Source organism: Sardina pilchardus, chromosome 4 (genome assembly GCF_963854185.1).
Source record: "Sardina pilchardus chromosome 4, fSarPil1.1, whole genome shotgun sequence".
Taxonomy (NCBI): domain Eukaryota; kingdom Metazoa; phylum Chordata; class Actinopteri; order Clupeiformes; family Clupeidae; genus Sardina; species Sardina pilchardus.
In genome coordinates, this window is record NC_084997.1 from 15,233,198 (window position 1) to 15,254,047 (window position 20,850).

At 40.0% G+C, this 20,850-nt stretch overlaps 1 pseudogene; it reads right to left on the bottom strand.

Moving 5' to 3' along the window:
* Positions 1-1,262: 1,262 nt before the first annotated feature.
* On the bottom strand, positions 1,263-20,344 carry LOC134078009 (sacsin-like; annotated as a pseudogene).
* Between the last annotated feature and the right edge of the window lie 506 nt (positions 20,345-20,850).

Below are 20,850 nucleotides of genomic sequence, written 5' to 3' on the forward strand. Positions count from 1 at the left end.
GATCTGGGTAGTACCATCTTTGGATTTCCTCATATGGGCAAAGATAGCAGCTTTCAGGCTTTTCTGCAGGCAAAAAAGTCTATACACTGCCACCTTTAGAAATTGGTTGATCCTCCCAGCTTGGAAATGGGCATTTGTGTCCACCATATGGCAGCATGCATTTAACCTCCCAGTTTTCTGGAATGTGGAATTAGTGTGTGTGTTGATGGGAAGGTAGGAACAGAGCAGTATAAAGTAGAAGACTGCACACGAGGTCTAACATTAAGAGGAAAGGGGGAAGGCCACTATGTGAGATCAACTGGGCTTGTGCCTTTGGTCTGGGAGGTGGTGGGTGGAGTTTCGCTCAAGTGCCCTCTTTTGTTTACATCTCCAACAGCCCCAGCATACTCTTCCAAGTAACTCTTTGGCTCCCTCTAGGGGTTGCACCCAAACAGCTCTGTTGACACCCTCTTGATATAATAATTTTGTGGGACTGATTTTTTCCCATGTACTTTGAAGAATGTGACAAGGTTGGACTTGCAGTCCTCCTCTGGGCACTGCACAGCAGCATCCAGGACGTCAGGGTTTCTATGGAAGGTGTTTTTAATTTCCTTAAGACAACTTTACAGTAATGTCTTTTAAAGTCATCAATCTATTGTTGACTGCCATAGGGACCATAGACTACTGGCTGTGTCAAATCAACAGCTGTATCACACACAGGGTTAATCAGTATGTTTGGTATTGGATAAATGGATACCTTATTATATTGCTTGTAATAATGTCCCTTATAAAGACAGCTTGTATATAAATACTGTACAGCATACTGTATACAGGAATACATCCAGGTATAATTACATGTAGAATTTGTGGAAATTACTTTTGGACGCTCATAAGAGATGGATGTTCTAGGGTTGGTCTTTGCAGTTACACATCAGACTAAACACACCTTCCTCTGCCAACTAAATCATGTTTGAGTTCTTCCCACTACAGATGATTAAAACCTCAACTGAATAAATTGTTTTATACTTTTGATATATGTTAAAGGGGACGGGGGAAACTGAAACTGTGTAACGTAATTTCTTAAGAAAGACAATGCTTTCATTTTTCTCAACATACAGTAGCATTTAAATGGATGCGATTCAAGCAATGATAACAAATGCATCAAAGCAATTTTTTTTTGTCTTTATTGGTTCCAATATCACTGCAAAATACATAAAGTTGCAAATCGACAAAAGAATATTCACATCTACCATAAAGCAAACTTACAGTAATAAGTAGTACCCTAGAATATTGCCTAAAGTTTTCTATGAAATAAATTGTCAGATATCCTGACTGTATATAAAAAAGAAAAACATTGACACCAATACATTTTGCCCAAAATAAATGCTATAGAAAATCAAAACAAATCAGTGAATAATTCACTGTTCCCTTAACCTTACTTTGAGATTAACTGTGCACTGACTCTCTGATTAATCATGGCTACAATAAATGATGCAGAATATTAGTGAAGTGAGAATCATACATTCATATAAGTATCTCAAATATGAAAAAAATGAATAATGAAAAAATTGAAAAAGTTACAAAAAGATCCTACTTTTAATTAGTATGTTACATACAAGTCCACTTTCTGCAGAAGTTCCAGTGCAACATCTAGAGCTTCCTTCTCATTTTCAGGCTGGAATGCATTGTTAGGAATCTTAGGGGAAGGGTGGTAGTTTGGATACTGAGTTGTTTTTCCATCCACACCCAAGTGTTTTAATCAGCTCACAAGTTCTGGCAAAGCGCTTAAATCTGGGCTGTAGCCTGACACTTTCTGAGCAAGAGCAACGATGGAGCAGTTGGGCGAGTGTTTTCCTCTCCCTCTGTACTCTGCTGCAATCAGAGCTTTCTCCACAGCCTGGTGAACCTTGAACAAACACCACTCAGTTCTTCCACTCTCTGAGTCATGGTGAGCAGCATCAAGGTCACACTGGGCTTGCAAATACCAGCGCTTGGCTTCCTCTTTGTCTGGTCTTGGCATTTGCTGGTGGAAGGACCAAAAATTATACTGGGATCTGTGATTGTTGCGGTAGAATCTCCTTCTCCCTTGATGGTGACGTGATGCTTCAGAATTCCACTCAGGGTAGAAGTCTTTGAAATTCCATGACCGGCTAAAAGGTCCTGTTCCTTTCTGACTCTGTCCATTTTGTTTATATTCCTCAATTTTGTTTTTTAAGTATTTGAAGGCTTCATTAGCAAGCTCCTCCTGCTCTGAGTTTTTGTCTGGGTGCCACCTGAGATACAGGCGTTTAATGGCTTTGTGTTGGTCGTCTTTGGACATGGTCCAGATTTCTTTCAGACACTTATCAATTTCCTTTTTGATTTCCTCAAAGGTCTTAGGGAAGTCTTTCTTCGGTGATGGCTGAGGTCCATCCACCAGTGCTATTTCCCAACAAAAATGTTGGCCAGGGGCAGATGTTTTTTCTCGTTTAAACTGGTAAAGATCAAGGGAGCTCACTTCATCAAATTTTTCCTTGCCAATCTGTATTTTGTATCTACAACAATATTGACCTGTTTCACTTGCTGCATCTAATCGTTCGACAACCACTGCATAGTGATAATGTTCATTCTCTGATGTCTGTTTGAAGCCAACATATTCACCTCTTTCATAATTGTTCATGAAACTCATGTCGAGGGCATCATACCATTCCCCAGGTATTAGACTTCCAGGATCTGGATGTTGAAGTCCTTCTTTTCTGCTGGCACTGTTACGGATTTCAAACATTTCCAGTGTCTTCTCAACCTCCTCCATGGTATCACATGACAGAAGCTGGCCCAAAGCAAGAAGGAAATCTGGGCAGAGGGTATTCTGCAGCAGTGAATTAATTTCTTTGGTTAATCTAATGACCACCTCATGCATTATCTTAAAGGCCATATCATCACTGTGCTTCAGGTAGAAGGTGCAACCCTGTGTCTCTTTTTTAACATACACTTGTGTTTCAGAAGTGGTATTGACAAGTGGATCTTGATCTAAGAAGAGCTCTGTCTCAAGGATTTCACAACATACAATTTGAAGTTTTCCGAAGGTATTTTGACATCGTTCAACAGCTTCAGCACGAGAGACAGTGCCTTTACTTTGTTCTCTGATCAAACTTGTGAGACCATCCAAAAATGGTCTGGAGTTTAAATGTCTCTCAAACCAACCCCTGAACTCACAGTTGTTTTCATATTGACACAGTTTCACACTACCATCCACAAGGCTTTCAGAGATGACATGAGACAACATTGTGGGTTGACTGTCTTTAGGCAGCAACAACAGCATCTTCTGATGTTCAAAAATGTCCTCACCAAGATAACAATTCCCCAGGTTTGTTAGGAGGCTGAGCTTGTCTTTCAGTGAGTCCTCCAATCTTTTCGTCTGGAAGACTGTGTCATTGAAGTAGAGGTCTTTAGACTTGTGCAGTTTGCCATCTGCTGATGGCAAATACAAATTCTCCTGGAATTGTATTTGATCTGGTTGTGTTTTTATCAGCTGGAAAAGGTGATGGACGGCACGTTTGAATGTCGACTGCTGATTTGGATTGAGAGTTTCTTTTCCTTCAGAGTCCATGTAAATATTCTTGAGGACTTTACAATACTGACTAATTGTTGGCCTTTCCTCCACACCTATCTTTTTGAAGAAGTCTGCGTAGAGTGCATGCTATGAACTGATTTTATACAGATACGGCCTGAACTCCTCATAGTCATCGAGGCAAAGCACTACTTGACTGGCTTGCACAAGTACAGTGTTATTTTCAACAAGAACCACTGGCTGGTCTTGAAGCTGAGATCCACTGAAATTCTCTGATTCTCTTGATTGTAAGTATGCATATGATTGGCAAAATACTTTTTTTCTGAGGTCTTTCATATTAATGTTAAATTCTGACTGACAGATGTTTTTAAGATTTTGGGCCACTGAATCACATGGTGGTTGCTGAAAAGCTCCTGCTTTTTCCAAATCTTTGAGATAAGACTGGGGAAGGTTGGCTGTGGGGAGTATTGACATGGTAGACCAGATCAGATACTGATGATCAGGGTTTGTTTCATTTAAAGACCCTCTGATTGCCACCACATCTCTTTCACCAGCAAATGGTTGGTGGTACTGACACAGCTTTTTCTGAATTGGCAAAGGAAAAACAAACTTGATGGTTGAAATCCTATTCAAAAAGTTGTTCTTTTTAGTGGCACTGAATTTCAGAGCTTCCTTGAATAATGTGGAAGACTTCTTCCTGAGCTCTTGAACTGAGGTCTTGCCATGTACTTCTGACTCAATTGTTTGTGCAAACTCAATGATCTCATTATCTGAGACAGTATGTTTCATTCCAAGTTCCTTCAACAGCCCCCTCATTGCATCTTGGTCAAATAGTTTCCAGAACTTAAGTGGTACAAATTTCTCTTGAGGGAGCATGATTTTATAAAGATTTTGTTTTTCGTCAAAAAAGTAAGATGGTAACTGAAGAGTACCATGTCTCTGATGAACTTGACATTTGATAGTTTAGCCACAATCTGATCATTGTAGCTCTTATATTTTTCATTGGATATTAAGACCAACAGCAGCTGAAGAGAGTCAATCACTTGCATTTCTGTCAATGTGTTTAATGAGGGCAGCAGGAACTTCACATAGAATTCTAGATCAGTCAAAATGTTGATGTTCATTGTCCCTGACAGCCGTTTGTTGACCATGTTGTGCTCGAGAAAAACATGCCCTTTTTTATCAATGTTAAACAAATCTGGAAATTTTGTAATATATTTTGTCTTCAGGATGAACACATTGTCCTCTCCCTCAATGCTCTGTCGCTCACCCTGCACTGTCTGAAACAGTGGCAATGACTTGAACCTTTTCTGATAATCCTGGGGATTTTTGGAAGTGCTAATTCCCATTTGAAGAAAATCCTGAAGATATTCCAAGTCCTCATTGGACAGGCTTTTGAATTTTGGATGTGGAATCTGGAGCACTTGTTCCAAAACAGCACTGCTGTTATCTGGCATGAGGAGATCAGGCACCAAATGCTTATAAAGCACGTCATTGAACCTCTTTAAACAGTGGTCGTAAAAAAATGAGCAGTTCAATGTCACAAGACCTAATTTGACTAAGATAGATGCCATTTCTGGATATGATTCCTTAAGAACACTTGAAAGATCCTTCATTTTTTTCAGAAAATGTTTGTTATTCTGGCTTGGGCTGATGACTGGAAGAACAGGAGAGTCAAAGAATGCTTTCTTGATCTCATTGAAAGTATTACTTGATTCTGATTTGATAGCCTCTCGGTTGATTTGTTCTTCAAAAAAATCCCATAGGCGTTTTAGCCAGGCAGGAGGTTTGTCTTCATTTTGAAGGTCATTCAGTGTAGGTATGAAGTACTTTGATGCAACAGGTATTGTCAATTTCTGAAGATAACCACCCTTTTGAAGTGTTTCACTGTGACTGATGTTCATGTCATAATCTGCAAAGACTGCTTTTTGTCCCTTAAATATATCCCAAAATCTAGAATACTGCCTTGGAGATCCCGAGTCAAAAAACCTTAGTGTCTCATCTTGAGTAAGGAGAAGAGGAAGTCCATTGATAGACTTAATGTTGTTCTCATCAACTTCATCCATACAGAACTCCAGGAGTAACTGACATCGCCTTTTGTCTTTAAGGAGCGTGTGATCAACAGGTAAGGGTAAGGTTGCCAATGTTTTTGTAGCATCATTAAGAGGTTTTTCCCTCAAGTACTCCCGCACTGTTTCAGGGCACAGCATCATCACTTCCACACCTGCAGTTTTAAAACCTGTGAATATCTTCAGAGACCAAGGCGCAGCTTTCATTCCAATGTCCTCTAAAATTTCAAAAAGATCTGCTTTGAACTCGCCACTAAAATGAGGAGAATCCATAGGATTGCGCTTGAGAACATTTGACCAGTTGACTGTGTAGAGTTGAACTGAATGTAATGCTATTGATGGCTTTTTCTCTGCCACCTCCTGATGGGAAGTATGTAAAACAGGTATCACAGAGAGATCTCTTTCATGTATAGATTTGTATACATGATTGATCATTCCATGCCATTCTTTCTTAACGACTTTTGAAACAGATGGGAAGAATTTCAGAAATGAAGAATCTAACTCTGATCTTAAACTGAAAAATCTCAGAGGGGTTATTCTAATGGTCGTTTGTATGTGCTTTAAAATATCTGCATACAGGGGTGAAATAATGTCCAGCTTGAGTGACTCATTCCACACAGTATTAGGACTCACTGCATCCTCTTTCCACAGGTCCCTTCGAGAAGAGTCAACTTCAAAATTCCCGTTGACATGAACTGGCAGACCGGTTTCCCCATCAGGCAGAGGGAGCGAGCAGAATAGTCTTCCCTTGAAGATGGGCTCAGATGGCTTTGCTCCAATACAAGCTGCCACAGCTGCCTGTGGAATCTGTGAAACATCAGACTCATTCATTTGGCCAGAAGTGGTTCTAAGGGCACCAAACTGTTCTGCAATGACCCAGTGACTCAGTCTTTTGCTTTTTGAATCTGACGAGGAGATACTCGTATGATAGATGACCTGGCATGGGACCTGGGAATCTTGAACCTGATCTTGGAAGTTTGCTCTCTTAATGCTGCTCTCCTCTGATAGTTGCTTTTCAATCAACCATCCAGTATGTACTTCATCTGAGTCAGGGCTGATTGTATGGAACTGTATTTTCTTGACATGGTCTTGGTTTCAGGAAGAGGATCAAACCATCTGGGTCTTCTGCAAGAACTTGCATCAGTTCTTTCATGTCCTGGAGTCTGACATCTGCTTTGCATATTTCAGACTTAAGCCTACCTTACATTGCCAGACTTTGCAAAGATTTGGAAAAGATTTTTGAAAGACTACAGTCTCAGACCCTCTCACATCTAAAGACAATTCATTGAGTTTTTAGTCACAGACTAGTCACAGGCCAGTCTCAGATTAGGATTTTGCAAAGACTGTGGTCACTATACAAGACTGCTGCTAGATTCCTTCAAATTATTTCCATCGTGCACTAGGCTATACGTCATCATCAACAGGAAATCACATGATAGGCTACTCATATCAAAGTATTTTTTTCGCGTTTCTGCAGCATTGTTTGATAGTGTGACATCACTAACAGATATAGAGTTGTTCTGTCACGTAGAATAGCCGACTAATAAATTATAAGAAATGAAATAACAAGTAATCACACAGGCTACAGCTGTCGCCTATTTTGCCCCTTCCGTTTTCGTGTTCGTCGACTGAGGTCACTATTGTTTTTTAATGTTCACGTCACTATTTGCATGAGCCACGACTGAAAAGACTTACGATAATATCAAACATGTTTGATATTGTCGTAACGGCAAAACTAGAAAAAGACTAACTCCGACGGACTTAAAACCGCTAAGATTGGCACCTTACACTGAACGATTTAGATGACGGGAGCGCGCCGAGATTCTAGTACAACTGGCAAGATTTCCGCCCGATTTTGGAAAAGTAGTCGCCGACTGTTAAAACACACCAAAATCGTGCAATGTAAGCCAGCCTTTAGCTGCCATTTCCTCTGTTCGGAGAGGAAGCCTAAACATAGTTCCAGATTCAAGGTTGAATTGTGATGGCAGAAATGTCTGATAGACATCCATGAATGAATTCTTAAATTGATCTTTCAACGTGTACATGCATCCTGATTGCTCTTTTGATGCCATCTCCAAATATTCCATATGTGGATCAGATATGCAAAGCTTGCCTCCTGTTAAAATGGCTGGACAATCTGTGAGATGATAAACAGAATTAAATCCAAGACCGTATTTTCCTGTTTTTCCACATTGTCCGTGTTTCCCACCTTCACCAAGCTTCTGAATGCCTTGCAAATCTGCATCAGTAAACACCTTGTTGTTGTACACACAAAGAGCTGGACCCTGAAGAGAATTCCACTTCTTCCCAAATGTTTTCTCAATGGCATGTTGTCTCTTATCCCAAATGAAGTGTATTTCAGTGGCTTCTGCATCATCTGCGTTCTGAATGAGCTCTTTGATGATGTCCTTTTTGGAAGGATATGCTTCTATGATGTTTTTTATTCGGACTGTTAGTTTTTCCTGTTGTCCAAATTCTTTTGCATAAGGTGAAAAGCCATGAACTACTTTATCATCTAGTGTGCGGTGTCTTGTTGTCCTGACACCAAAATGACATGCAGCTTCCCTTGCTATTAGTTTGTGACACAAAGTAACACCCGCCGACACTGGCATCCATGGGCTGTCGTTGTAATGAAGATAAGAACTGTGTCTCAGTACAGAGTTTTCATCAGGAATAAGATAGTTCTGTGAAACTGCATCTTCATACTTAAGCAGTCCTTTTCTCAGTATGTCCAGACAGATATTTAGATCAACTTCGGAAAGAGGATTGGGCCCGTATTTACTTTCTATCTCGTGCAGAACGGCAGAAAATTGTTCAGGGGTAAATTGTTGTTGCACATCAACACATTCCCAAAGAGTGTGAAACCTGGAAAAGACACTTGGTAGGACACAGAGATATGGTTTGGCTTCGAACTCTTGACATTTTGCCACTGATCTCACATGTACAAATGTGTTGTCCACAAAGACAAAGGGGAATGATTTAGCAAATTCTGCAATGAGGGTGTGGTTGGATTGGGTTGGATTTTCATCATTAAGCAATTTGTTCAAGTATTCATAGCTTTTATATACTATTCTGCTTAATAGAACCTGATCATGTACATCACATCGTGATGCTTCCTCCAGTTGTCTTAGCACTGAGTAAGGTTGTGGTGTTTTGCGCACACCCAGTTTGTCAAGGACAACGTTATCTTCGCGGATCTTAAGGTGTTTATGGTCAACTGTGAATTCAGTCATGTTCACCAAATAATGGCAAGAGAAGTTATAAACCTCGCATGGCTTTTTCAGTGTAAAAGTCAAATCATTGTTTAGCTGTTTATTCACTGGTGAACATGCAGGGATGAATGGTGTGTTTTGAAGTGCATGCCAGTAGTGAGATTTTTGGTCAACTGACAACTCCTGCATCAATTCAAACAAGCATTCAAGACGTTTCATGGCTTTAGTCTGTTTCCTGTTTCCCAGACCTGTAAGATGGTGTTTGCTCTTTCGGTCACATCCTCTAAAGGCAAATGATCACTTAGCATTCCTAAGGCTATCAGCCTGGGCATCCTTTTTGGAGAGCAGAAGTCATCTCTGGTACCATCAATAAACCTTCCTTCCTCCTGGTCATACAGACAAGCCACTTTCCCTGATGGATCCACCAATGTCCTGATGTATCGGAGTTCACCACTCTGTGAAGGAATGCAGCGATGCACTTTCAGTAGTTCATCCACTTCATCATTATTGAGGTCAATGGCACTGAGAATCATGGCTTTTCTGTCTTGGGATTCCAAGGTGTCTAAATTTCTAAACACCACATCCCGGAAAAAATCTGTCCAACTGAGTGTTCTGTCCTTGACAATGTCCTTGAAGCCACTCTTTATCATGCTTTTTCTCACCCATGAAGGAAGTGGGACAGCATGAGATCCTTGGCTGTGATGGCTCAGAAAAATCTTCTCTGCAAGTTCTCCAACTTCCTTGTGTTCTGCTATGCCTGGGTCCAAAAACTTCACGGAATTAAGTGAGTACCACTTTTTTCCATCACTGAAGAGCTCAAGATCTTCACTACAAAATCCATGCACAATTGCAGAGTAGAAGGCATCAACTAATGGTTGAAATGTGTTGCCTACTTTCTCGCCATCTGGCCAGAATGTGTAGTAAGGATAATCTGAAAGGCTTCCATCTTCTGATAATTCCTTCAAGATGAGTAGGGTGGTAATGTAGGCATTTGCTACGGCGTCCTTCAGTAGGGCTTTGTTCCATTCTGCCTTCACTCCAGTCTCCCACAGACTTTTACGGTTTGACATCACAGCAAATGAACCATTGATATTAACAGGAAGACCAGTTTGGATTGATAGAGGCAGAAAACTGAATGCCCGTCCAACTAAGCTGCTCTTCTTGACTGCCCATTTCCCAGTCTGAGGTTCTTTTTGCAAAGGCACAGCTAGTCCCCCAATTGGCACAGAGAATATATTCAGCTCATTTTCTTCTTGGATCATTTTTAGCGAACTGTGAGTGCCGAAACAAGAATAAAGAAGCCAGTACTGGACATCATGTACATCAACATTGTTTTGAATTACTTCACTGATACTTGCAGCAGAACTATCTATTACATCAGCACACTTGGAATGACGTTGCATCAAAAAGGTAACAGACTTTCTTTGACTGTCTTTCGGTCTTCCAGATATTGGAACTGTGCCCACAACCTTTCTTGTGATCTGAACAAGAGTCTCCATTTGCTCTTCTGTTGGGGGTGTGGTGGCATTCTCTGGCAAAGTCCGAAGAGAGAGATCCTCTACATTTCTCAGAAAAAGCAGATGAGTTTGAGATTTATGAGTCAGGTGTTGCTGAAAAGCCATAATACGATCTGTGTCATACACCTTTGTACTGATTTCAGATATTTTGGATTCCTCTGGACTGCGAAAGGGCAACTTCATTAATGTGCCCTTGTAGCATTTTTGAGTGTTTTTCTCAGAGAAATCGCAATCAAAAATGCCTTGATATGATTTGAATTGTCCTGGAAACCTTCGGGAAATTCTCTGTTGGAACGCGTCCAGTTTGATTCCAGGATTTCCTTTATTTTGAATTCACTTTTTCAAATGTGTTACATTTGGATCCAAAATTAGGAGTTTCTCTCCACTCAATATTGAAGGAACATCAGTCACATGATATACTGCATTAAATCCAATTCCAAATTTTCCAAATTTCTTTTCTTTTGAGGCAGATCCCACTTTTGTGATATTGGTCCAGTCTTCATCTGAAAACAGTTCATCATTGAATGCCCAAAGGCAAGGGCCATTACAAAGGGACATACCACTGTCAATGACACTGTCAGGGGAGTCTTTGTGTTTCCTGAAATCAACCATGAATCTGCAAGTTTTAGCACCAGCATCCTCAGCATTTTGTAAGAGCTCTTTGAAAATGTCACTGTCCTCATCATACTCCTTCAGGATGTTTTTAATTCTCTGAGTTATGGGTTCTGTCTGACCACACTGCTCTATTCCAATGAACTCTGGGTTTAGGATTCGCGTGCTGAGGAGGGGGATATTCAGCCACTCTGCTGTCACAGGAAGTACCTCTTCATGAATGACATAAAAATCTTCTTTGTCTTCTTTCAAGTCTGTTAAACCCTCTTTACTTATATCACAGAACAAAGTCTCAGAGGCATGCTGCAAAGTGAATGCTTGGTTTTCTGCCATTACTGGCACTGGAGTATCATACTTGGCAGGTTTATTCTTCTTGCGCAACCAGTTCAGGACATTGATGGACAACTTCAGCTCAGTGGGCTTTCCAAAGGGAGGATTTCTTTCATCAATTCTTTGTTTGACATCATGAAGTATTTTCTCAATCTCATCTTCTGAAAGGGTTAACTTCACTCCAACCTCTCTCAGTAAGACTTCAAATGGCAGGTACTCCTCTGGGACCCTCTCAATGTAAGAACTCAGATCTAATTCAGGGGGATATGCCAAAACCACACCACAAGGTGCTACAAAGTGGTTGTCAATCCACAGCCAAGGCACAGATGTTTTCTTCAACATCTCCCTAAAAAGCCCAATATGGTCCAGCATGAATTTGTATGTGTCATGCAACTTTGTTTTGAATTTCACATCTTTGTCAAGATCAGGTGTATTTTGTGACATTGAGTTTAGTACCGATAGATTCTCCATGACTTTCTCAGCTGGTGGTGGATTCGATAGTCCCAATTGTTCGCAGACTTTCTCATTTAGCTCAGCAACAAGTGGCATAACATGGCCAACAACAGTATCGTACCTTGAATGTCTAATTTCACATGGTTTATAAAAATGTCTGTTTTCACATTTTTTCTTATCTTCTTTAGTCAGCGTGTGTGGATTCTCACAAGGAAACCACTGTATCTTTTTCAATTGCTCCAGCTGGTTTGGAAAGAATTTAGATATTATATCATTGTCATTCAGCACTCGGAGAAGAACTTTTGCTTTCTTCCATGCTTTTCCGTCTGAATGTCCACAAGACTTTTCAAGACTTCTGACGACATCCAGCACATTGTCAGGTGATATATCCTTCTCTTCTGACTGCAGTCCAAGTTGGCGTAAGCTCTGCATCTGCTGAGTCATTGCATAGTCGACAGAAGGAAAGAAATTTTGCTCAAATAGTTTTTTGAAGGTGTCATTGCTTGGATCAAAAAGACTTGAAGCTTTGGCTTTCTGGCATTGTCCTTCAATTTCAATGAAGGTCAGATCTTTGCATTTGTTGTATAACATCACATTTTGAGAGAAGAGGGCACAGCCATGTTGTAATATCCAGATCATTGTTTTCTTTACATTCTGCTTAGTAAAAGAACCTGCCTCTATGCATTTCACCAAGTGAAGGGCCAGCTGTGCTGTGTCCAAAAGTTCAACCTTGAGGGTTGCCAAAAGTCTACGATCTGCTTCAGTAGCACACTGGACCACAGAATCTGGAATGGGGAGGTCAGCGGGAATGACTGGTGAGGAGTTCAAAACCACTGCATGTTTTGATTTAGCACATACATATTCACCAGTCATCAACTGGAATAGAGGCATCTTAGAGACTATGTTTTGCTCTTCATCTGAAAGAGAATCCACAGAAGAGAGGAAGGACTTGATTTCCTCTTTTTCAGCACAGGATGCAGAGTGGATTCCACTGATAACCTGACCACTGCTCAGGTTTAAGAAGACCTTCAGCAGGCTTTTAGGTGATGGTGGAAGAACAAAGGCTTCAATGTCATGGTGTTTGAGGTACTGCTCCTGTTTTATGAGAGTTCCCCCAACTTTCTTTACTACGTTCTGAATGTGTTCAGACAGGCTACTGTGTTTGTTTTGCTGAAACACCAGGGTTGTTTTTTTCTGTAGCTTTGCCAACAATACAGACTTAGAATCACTTTTGGGTGATTCCACAGGTAATAATGGCAGGTTAACAAAGTAGCCTAATTCCTCCCAGTTGGAACTCAGATATTTCCAAAATTCTATTAACCACCCCCTAGGAGGATGTTCTGGATTACCTCTATCCCACAGCACAGGGTCAAGTCCATTTTTCCAGTCACTTCTAGCTCATTATCAAAACAATAAAGTTGAGTATATCAATACTGCTAACTCACCTTGGAAACTCTTTGTTGTCTATCAAAGCAGTGGATTCGTCGCTGTCTGTGAACTTCTCGAAGGTCCCATTGTCAAGTGGTAGAAGCTGAAGACCCTCAAGCTCCTGGTAATTCTTATCACTGAAGACATACTCCAGAAGGGAAAGTTTTTCGTTGTGTGAGACCTCCTCTAATCTAGCTCTGCGAAGAACATCCCTGATAAAATTTGGGGAGATCCAATGTAGAGTGTCCAGCTCATAGTCAGGGGGCCAATTCTGAAAAGGGCTTCCGTTAAGACTTTTGCGGACATGTTTTGGTACAAGCGGTCAACCTATTTTTTTAGTTAGAAGACACCCATAGGTAAGATATTATGGTGGTTGTCAAGCAAAAAAACATTTTTTTTGACTTGTGCAAGCAATTTCAGGCCAATTTTTTGGTTTCCTGCTCAACATGACATGCCAACGATAAATGTTGAATATCTCCACAACCACAAGGACCATATAGATAAAAATGGTATGGAATGAAAGCTAACACTCGTGGGATGTCTGCTGAAGTGTCAGAATTAACATTTATTGTACAGTATAAGAGACAACAGACCTAGAACATGAAAAAAACAATCTCCGCCTAAAGAGAACCAGTTTTCAAAGTGAATATCAGATTGGAAACATAACATAGCATTCCAAAACCTCTATCAATCAGTACCCCTATCTATGGGAATGAGTCAAGCCAAGTTTAAAGCTTGTAGGGAGAGACAGTGCACTGCTGCACATGTTGTAATACTTTAATGTTATGGCGAAAATGTAGAACTGTAGATGGTGGTCTATGGTGCTATTTGACTTCATTAATGTACCAGGTTGTGACAAATTATGTTTAATGGACATATCACTATATTCATCAATTCTACCCAAACATAACTGCTCTCTCAGTTCTTTAGGATTAGAGGTTAGTAACTAGTTAGTAGTAATAACTCTGTAATAGTCGTATGGCAAAGGTATTTTTCCCCATCCAAGCAGTGGTGCTCGGGTATAGGCAGCCAACAGAAGAAGGGACATGAAGGATGGCATGCTTTCCCCCCAGCTTTTAACCACAGAGGTCAGGTGCTTGGAGCTTGGTGAGAACAGGTCAGGTGCTTGGAGCTGACGATATGTGGATGTGAGGAAAGTGGAAGTCAGTGCAGTACCAGGCAGTGTCGATGTCCCTGACCAGGACTCAGACTGAGCACATGGACATGGTCCCTGGGTACCTTCTGTTGGCTGCCTACCTGAGCACCACTGCTTGGCTGCACTGTAAAACCCGGGAAGTTAACTTAAGTGTAAATAAGTCATTCAGCTGAGTTATTTCTATGTGTGTAGTTTGTGTTGGGATAACTTTAAGGAGTCAAGTAAACTACTGTATACTCATTTTATTCACCTAATTTCAACTTGAGTGAAATACAGTCATGGCTGAAAGTGTTGGCACCCATGTTAAAGTTGACTAAAAAGAGGAATATAAAATCATCTTTTGGAAATTCATCTTAATGCCTTAAGTAATAAAAGTAGAAAATATCCAACCTTTAAGGACACCAACTTTCTATGTGAATGAATAATGTATCATAAACAAATAAATGTATTGGCACCCCTATGTAACCCTATGGGAATTTAACACAAAGGGTTAACATAGGGGCAGGCAGATTTTTAAAGGCCACTTATTTCATGGATCCAGGATACTATGCATCCTGATAAAGTTCCCTTGACCTTTGGAACTAAAATAGCCCCACATCATCACACACCCTTCACCATAACTAGAGATTGGCATGGTGTTTTGTTCAGTTGGCCTATTAGCTGGTTTGATTTGCATTGAGCTCAATGAGCATCAAACAGGCTAATAGGCTAACTGAACAAAACACCATGCCAATCTCTAGGTATGGTGAAGGGTGTGTGATGATGTGGGGCAATTTTAGTTCTAAAGACCAATGGAACTTTATCAGGATGCATAGTATCCTGGATCCATGAAATAAGTGGCCTTTAAAAATAAAAATCTGCCTGTCTCTATGGAAGTTGAGGGTTAACATAGGGGTGCCAATACGTATGACCCCAGTCTTTTCAGGAAGAACATTTATTTATTCATGATACATTACTCAATTGCATGGGGTGCCAACACTTTCAGCCATGACTGTATATGCCACTCATTTCAATTAAGTAATCATGGCAAGAAGTATATTCACAATAAGAAATGGCTGACCACACATTACATTTCCCAGAATGTCACTGTCCATAGTATTCTTAACACATTATCACATATTAATCTTGACTGAAATTGAATCTTAAATGCAATAGTTAAACTATAGTTACGGCTATACTATAGCTGTTATGTTATTGTGTTATTTACATTGACACCACACACCATCAAGCAGATGACTATCCACAACAGACTTGGCCTGTGTTCTGATTTTAAAATCTTAGATCATGTGTAATGCTTCTGACAGACGTAATGATAATCTGAAGATACAGTATATCATGATGGCCAGTACTGCCATGGTGATAAATATTATGTTTCACAATTACCATCATTCTGCAGTAATCCTATTCATTTAATAGAAATTTAAACCTATAAAAAAATCCTGAAATCTTTACTCCTGAAGCTCATATCCTGCCCATAAGAGGGGTAATATAGTTACTCAATCAGCTCATATCCTGCCCATAAGAGGGGTAATATAGTTACCCAATGTAAACATGCATAATGTGTCTGTATCTCCCCAAGAGACAATACAGACAGACAATAGGAGGCTCAATCACACCATTGGGATACTCAACTTTGTGACAATTTCAAGTGACTATTGGTCAAAGTCAAATTGGGAAACGCAATCAACTTTGCATTAGGCCAAGAAAAAGTGAACTTCATAATGTTCTTTATATTTTGAGAATGGGCTTCTCCTTAATGGTATATCTGACCATATTCTGAAAATCATCAACACAATATTTTTGCCCATCACCTGGTAAACAGTAAGAAGCCACAATTAACAGCTAAGAGAACAAATACTTATTAGAAAATTAAAGAAGCATTTACCCATACTGTAATCCATAGAAAATTATAGCTCACACATTGAGTACATTGCATTTTTTCGTGTGTAGGCCTACATAATTCTTACTTGTCATGATAATTCACTCAAGTTGTTATTAGGTGAATAAAATTAGTGTAGTTTACTTGACTCCTTTAAGTTATCCCAACACAAAATGCAATACATACTGTACAATATACTAATAACTCCAGTTGAATGACTTATTTACACTCAAATTAAATGAGTTGCCAAACTCAAATGTCAAGGCATCCAGTTCAGATAAGTTAGCTTCCCAGGCTTTACAGTACTCAAATAATTTGAGTTCAGTTAACTTCCCGGGTTTTACAGGGGAAAAACATACCTTTGCCATACGACTATAACAAAGTTGTTATTGCTAACTAGTTACTATCCCCTAACCCTAAAGAAGTGAGAGAGCAGTTATGTTTGGATTGAATGAATAACTATAGTAATATGTCCATTAAATATAATTTGTGTCACAACCTGGTATATTAATGAAGTTAAATAGCACTATACACCACCATCTACAGTTCTACATTTTCACTGTAACATTTAGATATTATAACTTGTGCAGCATTGCATGTCTCTCCCTACAAGCTTTTAACTTCGTCTTCACAACCACCCTGATATCTTACCTATTTGTGTCTTCTAACAAAAAAAAAAAAAAAAATAGGGTGGCACTGACAGCTTGAACCAAAACATGTCTGCAAAAGTCTTAACGGAAGCCCTTTTCAGAATTGGCCCCCTGACACAACAGTGGCCCTTGTGGTGTGATACTCTTGTGGTATTTATTGATCATTATTTTTTAATGATCATGCTTGCACACAAGTTGGATTATATTGCACATTTGCCCAAGATTACAGTAGGTAACATGGAAGAAAAAGGAAGCACTTTGGGGGAAAAATCCGCTTTTTCCATTTTTAAGAATATAGTGTTAAAATGGACAAAATAACATTTTCTAAGCTGACAACCTGTCTAGAACTCATGTGGAGGGGTTAAATATCAATACTGGATAGGTTGTATGCTTGTACCAAAAAGTGTCCGACAAAGTTTTAATATCAGTTTTGGCCCCCTGACTATCAGCAAAGACACATTTCAGGTCATTCAACACATGCTTTGGAATATCGATAAGATTTTCATTCTCTGTAATCAAAACTCTGGCCACTGCAGATGATAAGACAGGCTCCTCAAGATCATCATCTGGAAATACAGCATCTGATGGGGTCACTCAGATTTTCTCATCTTTAGCCAAAGAGAACACGGCTTTGTTATTCAGTAGACGTCCTAGAATATCTCTTGCTATCCCATGCCATTTCTCCTTATGCTGCATTTGGATAATGTCTGGCCACAACTGGTAGACTGATGTTACAGTAGGGTTTGAGTTTCTGCAACACTGGATGGAATCAAGAAGTATCTTCAAGTATGTGTGAGGAAGAACGCTAGTCATCAGAAGTTCATTCCATTGAGCAGCTTCATCATTCTTCTGGTCTTCATCTTGCCATTTAATATGGCACCGGTTATCAGTCAGACCAAAACATGCATTGATATGAACTGGCAGCCCTGTCCTGTTTGGGTCATTGTTTGGAAGTGGAAGGAAACAGCTCAGACGTCCATCAGAAATAAAGTTCTCTGGCTCACAGGGAAAAGCCAAGTCAACTTGAGGCTGGTAACACAGCTTCTCAGCAAGCAAATCTATCTTTGCCACCTCTCCCTTTTTCAAGCAGTATGATGTGACAAGCCACTGAGTATTTCTCTCTCCATCACTAAGTGAAGCAGAAGAAATGTTTTTGAACAGCGTTGACCCCTCTGTGGGCTTGTCTGTGTTACCTGAATCTAAACTTGCTGGGATGCTTGACAAGGATACTTTAAGTTTTACGGCTACAGATCCACAGGGGTCAATGTGCATCAGGGAGACATCAGACACGTGTCTCAAGAAAAGAAGACTAATGTCTGCATCTGCAATGAAACTGTCAAAAAGCTGAACAACTTTGTCGGAATCATACAAGTTATCAGATATCTCTGAGGATTCACAGCGCAAAGGAAACCGAAAAAGAGTCCCTTTGAAAAACTGATCCTCTTCTATGGTTTTCTCCCATGTACTGTCACTGACTTGTTTGACAATGTCTCGAAGGGGCTGAAATTGATCTCTCAAGGTGAAAAGGACATTTCTGTCTTCATCATCATCCAGAGACCATCTGTAACCTCCCTGTCCGTCTCCAAATATCTTCTCCTGTGGGTCCAACAGCCCAATGTATTTGGAACTGAATATATATGGCATATCTATAAGAAATAATAATTTATTGATATTAGACTTTACAATGTTTAAAACAACATATATGATTTATGCATGCAGTACATGGTACATAATGTTCACCTGTAATATGGTAGACTGAATTGAATCCAATCCCGAATCTCCCCACTCGGTTTGGATCATTGCGCTTGACGCTTCTTCCTGTGGCCTGAATGCCTTGCCAGTCTTCTTCAGCAAAGACAGCATTGCTGAATGCATAGAGGGCAGGACCTAGTCAAGACAACAATGTTAAGTCATGTGTAACTTAAAGACAGCATTTTGGTATAAGTTTGTTTTATTGCAAAGATTGAAATGTATGCAAGTCTCTAAATGGAGGAAGTAATCATTGCACAAGTCTAAATGAGGAAGGATTTATTAACTCATACTCCAACTTTGTTGGCAAAAGTCCCAAAAGTCCACCAACAAGTGTGGTAGCGACAGTCACACCAAACATCTACAATGTAACAGCATAAATGATCTCAGTAAGAACACACCACACAAAACTGTTAGTCCTATGTGGGGTACCTTGGTACTTTTCAAGGTCTTCACTCAGCAGGCTGTTCTTCTCATACGTCCTCTCATCATGAATGAACACCACATTAGAAGCTCCAGCATCATCTGCATTCTGTATCAGCTCCTGTTGAAAATCAGCCAGATAATGGAATTACAGGTTAGACTGCCATTAGCAATATTGCCAATTGCACTAAACAATTCAAACCTTACCTTTAATATTTGTCCTCCATCCGGATATCTCCTGAGGATATCTTTCAAGTAATCTATAAAAGGTGGAGATGTTGCACCAAATGTGTTTCTGAAAACAAAACAAACAAAAAGGATAAAGTGGTGTAAAGGCCGGCGCCCACCAGACAAAGTTAGAACATTGTTTTTAACAGAGCAAAGCCCACTAGAAACGTTTGTCGCGTAGTAGCCGCACAGGGATAGAAAACTGTTCTAAAATCCTGTGCGTCAAGCCCACACCGCTGAACGTCGTGTCCGGTGGGTGTCGGTGACCAGAGCAATTGTGTTGCAACTCTCCGTTGACTTGGGAGCTTGCCATTTTCAACGAGGGCCAGGCCAATCACATCGTGTATAGAGTCGGTAGGTGGGCTTAACATAATGACAACTGACCTGCGACCAGAAGTTGCAACCGTTAAGCATCCTGCTACCTGACAACCGATTGAGCCTTGCTATGGTGAGTTTCTAGACCCTACATCTTGATGTGGGTCTAGGTCGTTTGGCTAAAACACCATGATTACCTGCAAAAAGCCAGTCTCTTTTTAAAAATCCTTAGTTAATCTCTCACAGTAAATATATGTGTCAATGAACATGCCAGTGCCATCAGAATGGCAAATCCTTGTGTCATTGTGTATATGGATAAGACAGTAAAATGGCTTAAAAGGGGGGTACACACATGAAGATTTTATAAATCTCAACCGATTTTTTTTTTATCTGTGAGAGAACTCACACATGAAGATAACAAATCTTTGATTGAATGGTGTTGATCGTGTTGTGTGTGGTGCGCTCGGCTGCCCTCAGAAGACCCCACACACTACAAGATTTCCAGTTGCAAATATTAAACATGTTTAATATTTACGATTATCGCTGCCGAACTTTTTCCGAGGCAATTGTCGGGAGAGTTTTGACTCTTAACACACAACAAACTACTAATGTGAACATAGGACAATCTCCTCAGGGAAAATTGCACAAACAGTGCTGTAGGAATTACTGTGTAGTTTTTCTGCGCTTCCTGACATTGCTGTCTGTTAGCTATAAACAAAAGTGTCGTGGCACACTCGGAACTTAAAGATTTTTTATTATTCCGACGTTTCGGCTTACGCCTTCATCAGGGTCATTTCATACAAGTCATTCAGGATTTCCTTTATGTTACACGTGAGTCTCTTGATTGGACAGGTGTTAATTGGGGGTGTGTCGAGTCCATTCACAAAAATTGCTGTCTGTTAGGCCACAAATTCTCATCCACATCACAATAATGACATATTATGACAACTTCTTCAACCATTTTCCATGTCAAGACCTATGCAATGAATAGTCATACCCATTATAATACATTTTGATCAACATGGCATAAGAAATTGATAAAGTAGTTACTGTAACAGCAGATAATTATACATAATTATGTACATAGATGAACCAAAGCGTTTGCAACTTGTTCAAAGAAATGAGAAACTGCCTTTTTGACACAATAATGTGAAAATTGAACAGGTAGTTTTGAGAATTTCAATTCTGATCTGAGAAATGTACCAAAGTGACTGAGAAAAACTGTAAATGTGTGCATGCAACATTTATTTGCTCAACTTTCTTCTAATATTGTCCTTGGGGTAGGCCTGTGTGTGGCTGT